Source organism: Bos javanicus, chromosome 1 (genome assembly GCF_032452875.1).
Source record: "Bos javanicus breed banteng chromosome 1, ARS-OSU_banteng_1.0, whole genome shotgun sequence".
NCBI classification, from domain to species: domain Eukaryota; kingdom Metazoa; phylum Chordata; class Mammalia; order Artiodactyla; family Bovidae; genus Bos; species Bos javanicus.
In genome coordinates this window covers 83,265,908-83,272,077 of record NC_083868.1, presented here as the reverse complement: position 1 = coordinate 83,272,077, position 6,170 = coordinate 83,265,908, and positions in this window count along the sequence as shown.

Below are 6,170 nucleotides of genomic sequence, written 5' to 3'. Positions count from 1 at the left end.
TCCAATGCTGTAAAGAACAATTACTCAGTGGCCTGCAAGTTAATATGAGCTATAATTCAAAGGCAATGGACACGGCTAGAATCAGAAAACTGGAAACAGTTACCCAAAACATTAGCTTTTCATTGAAGTACAATTTTTTCTATAATCTCCTCCCTTTTAATAAAAAATAATCTCAAAGATTATTCTTGATCACAAGATAAGGCTGTTCTCATAACATATGGCTTCATTGTTTACAGTGGCAAAAAAAGAGCTGTAATTTGCCCTTTCAGATCAGTCGCTCATTCGTGTCTGACTCTTTGCGACCCCATGAATCGCAGCACGCCAGGCCTCCCTGTCCATCACCAACTCCCAGAGTTCACTCAGATTCACGTCCGTCGAGTCAGTGATGCCATCCAGCCATCTCATCCTCTGCCATCCCCTTCTCCTCCTGCCCCCAATCCCTCCCAGCATCAGAGTCTTTTCCAATGAGTCAACTCTTCACATGAGGTGGCCAAAGTACTGGAGTTTCAGCTTTAGCATCATTCCTTCCAAAGAAATCCCAGGGCTGATCTCCTTCAGAATGGACTGGTTGGATCTCCTTGCAGTCCAAGGGACTCTCAAGAGTCTTCTCCAACACCACAGTTCAAAAGCATCAATTCTTCAGCGCTCAGCCTTCTTCACAGTCCAACTCTCACATCCATACATGAACACAGGAAAAACCATAGCCTTGACTAGATGGACCTTTGTTGGCCAAGTAATGTCTCTGCTTTTGAATATGCTATCTAGGTTGGTCATAACTTTCCTTCCAAGGAGTAAGCGCCTTTTAATTTCATGGCTGCAGTCACCATCTGTAGTGATTTTGGAGCCCAGAAAAATAAAGTCTGACACTGTTTCCACTGTTTCCCCATCTATTTCCCATGAAGTGGTGGGACCGGATGCCATGATCTTCGTTTTCTGAATGTTGAGCTTTAAGCCAACTTTTTCACTCTCCACTTTCACTTTCATCAAGAGGCTTTTGAGTTCCTCTTCACTTTCTGCCATAAGGGTGGTGTCATCTGCATTTCTGAGGTTATTGATATTTCTCCCGGCAATCTTGATTCCAGCTTGTGTTTCTTCCAGTCCAGCGTTTCTCATGATGTACTCTGCATATAAGTTAAATAAACAGGGTGACAATATACAGCCTTGACAAACTCCTTTTCCTATTTGGAACCAGTCTGTTGTTCCATGTCCAGTTCTAACTGTTGCTTCCTGACCTGCATACACATTTCTCAAGAGGCAGATCAGGTGGTCTGGTATTCCCATCTCTTTCAGAATTTTCCACAGTTTATTGTTATCCACACAGTCAAAGGCTTTGGCATAGTCAATAAAGCAGAAAGAGATGTTTTTCTGGAACTCTCTTGCTTTTTCCATGATCCAGTGGATGTTGGCAATTTGATCTCTGGTTCCTCTGCCTTTTCTAAAACCAGCTTGAACATCAGGAAGTTCATGGTTCACATATTGCTGAAGCCTGGCTTGGAGAATTTTGAGCATTACTTTACTAGCGTGTGAGATGAGTGCGATTGTGTAGTAGTTTGAGCATTCTTTGGCATTGCCTTTCTTCGGGATTGGAATGAAAACTGACCTTTTCCAGTCCTGTGACTACTGCTGAGTTGTCCAAATTTGCTGGCATATTGAGTGCAGCACTTTCATAGCATCATCTTTCAGGATTTGGAATAGCTCAACTGGAATTCCATCACCTCCACTAGCTTTGTTCGTAGTGATGCTTTCTAAAGCCCACTTGACTTCACATTCCAGGATGTCTGGCTCTAGGTCAGTGATCACACCATCGTGATTATCTGGGTTGTGAAGATCTTTTTTGTACAGTTCTTCTGTGTATTCTTGCCACCTCTTCTTAATATCTTCTGCTTCTGTTAGGTCCATACCATTTCTGTCCTTTATTGAGCTCATCTTTACATGAAATGTTCCTTTGGTATCTCTGATTTTCTTGAAGAGATCCCTAGTCTTTCCCATTCTGTTGTTTTCCTCTATTTCTTTGCACTGATCACTGAAGAAGGCTTTCTTATCTCTTCTTGCTATTCTTTGGAACTCTGCATTCAGATGTTTATATCTTTCCTCTTCTCCTTTGCTTTTCGCTTCTCTTCTTTTCACAGCTATTTGTAAGGCCTCCCCAGACAGCCATTTTGCTTTTGCATTTCTTTTCCATGGGGATGGTCTTGATCCCTGTCTCCTGTACAATGTCATGAACCTCATTCCATAATTCATCAGGCACTCTATCTATTAGATCTAGGCCCTTAAATCTATTTCTCACTTCCACTGTATAATCATAAGGGATTTGATTTAGGTCATACCTGAATGGTCTAGTGGTTTTCCCTACTTTCTTCAATTTAAGTCTGAATTTGGCAATAAGGAGTTCATGGTCTGAGCCACAGTCAGCTCCTGGTCTTGTTTTTGCTGACTGTATAGAGCTTCTCCATCTTTGGCCGCAAAGAATATAATCAGTCTGATTTTGGTGTTGACCATCTGGTGATGTCCATGTATACAGTCTTCTCTTGTGTTGTTGGAAGAGGGTGTTTGTTATGACCAGTGCATTTTCTTGGCAAAACTCTGTTAGTCTTTGCCCTGCTTCATTCCGTATTCCAAGGCCAAATTTGCCTGTTACTCCAGGTGTTTCTTGACTTCCTACTTTTGCATTCCAGTCCCCTATAATGAAAAGGACATCTTTTTTGGGTGTTAGTTCTAAAAGGTCTTGTAGGTCTTCATAGAACCGTTCAACTTCAGCTTCTTCAGCGTTACTGGTTGGGGCATAGCCTTGGATTACTGTGATATTGAATGGTTTGCCTTGAAATGAACAGAGAGAATTCTGTCGTTTCTGAGATTGCATCCAAGTACTGCATTTCGGACTCTTTTGTTGACCATGATGGCCACTCCATTTCTTCTGAGGGATTCCTGCCCACAGTAGTAGATATAATGGTCATCTGAGTTAAATTCACCCATTCCAGTCCATTTCAGTTCTCTGATTCCTAGAATGTCAACATTCACTCTTGCCATCTCTTGTTTGACCACTTACAATTTGCCTTGACTCATGGACCTGACATTCCAGGTACCTATGCAATATTGCTCTTTACAGCATCGGACCTTGCTTCTATCACCAGTCATATCCACAGCTAGGTACTGTTTTTGCTTTGGCTCCATCCCTTCATTGTTTCTGGAGTTATTTCTCCACTGATCTCCAGTAGCATATTGGGCACCTACTGACCTGGGGAGTTTCTTTTTCAGTATCCTATCATTTGGCCTTTTCATACTGTTCATGGGGTTCTCAAGGCAAGAATACTGAAGTGGTTTGCCATTCCCTACTCCAGTGGACCACATTTTGTCAAATCTCTCCACCATGACCCACCCATCTTGGGTTGCCCCACGGGCATGGCTTAGTTTCATTGAGTTAGACAAGGCTGTGGTCCTAGTGTGATTAGATTGACTAGTTTTCTGTGAGTATGGTTTCAGTGTGTCTGCCCTCTGATGCCCTCTTGCAACACCTACCGTCTTACTTGGGTTTCTCTTACCTTGGGCGTGGGGTATCTCTTCAGGGCTGCTCCAGCAAAGCGCAGCCATTGCTCCTTACCTTGGATGAGGGGTATCTCCTCACCGTGGCCCTTCCTGACCTTCAATGTGGGATAGCTCCTCTAGGCCCTTCTGTGCCTGCGCAGCCACGGCTCATTCTTAAATTTGCTTTGCTGTAGGTTTTCCAAAAAACCTCAAATTTGACTTTTAAAAGCCTCTTGAGGCTAGGCAGCTATAGTACCCATCGGGTGAATTTCTCTGTTCTTGAAGACCCCAGGCTATGTTAAGATTCTTGGGTCTGGCAGAAGGTGGCCTTACCTACCTAAAAGCTGGTAACCCTGTAAATTAGGTAACAGCCAGTATTCCTGGAAGGATTTGTAAATATTGGCTCCCTAAAGTCAACTTTTGTTCCTTAGAAGTGTCTGACCACATTTGATTGAGTAAGTATCATTCTCAAATATAACATTCCAGGCAGGGTTATTTAATCAACATTTTCAATGTGTTAGTAAAGAGGAAATGATTTAATCAACATTTTCAATGTGTTAGTAAAGAGGAAATGATTCTTACTTACTAAATCAATGCCAGTAACCATACTGTCATGAAAACATAATCATAATATGTCATGAAATTAAGAATATTCAATAAAAGTTTCCAAATTCTGAAGAGATCAGGCAAGGAGAAAGATATCATTTACAAATATTTCACTTCAGGGACTTCTCTAGTGGTCCACTGGTTAAGAATTCACCTTGCAATGCATGGGACACAGGTTCAATCCCTGGTCAAGGAACTAAGATCCCACATGCCATGGAGCAACTAAGCCCTCACATCACAACTACTGAACCCTCATGCTGCAACAAAAGATCCTGCATGGCATAACTAAGACCCAACGGAACTAAATAAATAAATAAAAATTACATAAGGAGACAAACCACGAAGAGACAAAGCTAACAAAACTGTTAGTATACTAAAAACTAGGTGTAATAAAATGATCTGAAATTGTAAAATAATATACATTCTGTCATAAGAAAATTCAGAGAACTTTATTTGATGTGACTATATCATTCAGCAAGAAACAAACTGAGAGTAGAGAGACTTCCAACCAGAAGTGGTTAGGAAGCTTGACCCTCAGTGGTTATGACTCAGTTTATAAAGTATGAACGAGTAAGTACACTGTTTTCTATTGTGATTGGTTACTAGAAACTTACATTCTTTGTCACTGCATAAAGCTTGCAGTGTTTTTACACTTATACACTAAGACCCCTACATGCAAATGAATTCCGAGAGTGCCCAATTTGTTAAGTCCAACAAAGTTAACTTAGGTACCCAACTAACACAATTGGCTATATAGTACTATACTATAATAGGCCTATAATACTTCGCACACAAATAATACATAATAATAATATACAAACAATGCATTAAAATACAGACACAAAGAAGACATTTAAAATCTTACAGTACAGTACCTTGAAAATTACAGTAGTACAGTACAAGAGCTGGCATCCAGTGGCATGCTCATATCTTTGAAAGTTCACAGCTTGAAGGTTTGTGTAGAGGGGACTTACTGCAACTGATTTAGCTAGGAAGCTGTAAGGTGACATTCATATGAAGAAAGTTTAAAGTCAATGTCAAAGTTGGCATCTCAGAGAAATCAGAACAGTTTTAAATTTTGATTACATGACTATGAGTGTTTGGATTACATGACTATGAGTGTTTGGTTTAGGGCTATTTGGTCAGAGGGTATACATTATATACACAGTTGAGAAGAGAATTTGTTATCCAGAAGTTAACCCTGGGGAAATCACTAGGGACACAGATAAACAGGTGAAAAATATGAAAGAGACATATGGTAGGCAGAATAATAGTCCCCTAGAATATCAGACCACCTTACCTGCCTCCTGAGAAAACTGTATGCAGGTCAAGAAGCAACAGTTAGAACTGGACATGGAACAACAGACTGGTTCAATATTGGGAAAGGAGTACATCAAAGCTGCATATTGTCACCCTGTTTATTTAACTTATATGCAGAGTCTATCATGTGAAATGCCAGGCTAGATGAACCACAAGCTGGAATCAAGATCGCCGGGAGAAATATCAATAACCTCAGATATGCAGATGACACCACCCTTACGGCAGAAAGCAAAAAGGAACTAAAGAGCCCCTTGATGAAGGTGAAAGAGGAAGTGAAAAAGCTGGCTTAAAACTCAACATTCAAAAAATTAAGATCATGACATCTGGTCCCATCATTTCATGGCAAATATATGGGGAAAAAGTGGAAACAGTGACAGATTTCATTTTATTGGGCTCCAAAATCACTATAAAGAGTGGCTGCAGCCATGAAAATAAAAGACACTTGCTCCTTGCAAGGAAAGATATGACAAACTTAGACAATGTATTAAGAAGCAGAGACATCACTTTGCCAACAAAGGGCCGTCTAGTCAAAACTATGGTTTTTCCAGTACTCATATACAGATGTGAGAGTTGACCATAAAGAAGGCTGAGCACTGAATAATTAATGCTTTCAAATTGTGGTGCTGGAGAAGACTCTTAAGAGTCCCTTGGACTGCAAGGAGATCAAACCGGTCAATCCTAAAGAAAATCAATCCTGAATACTCATTGGAAGGACTGATGCT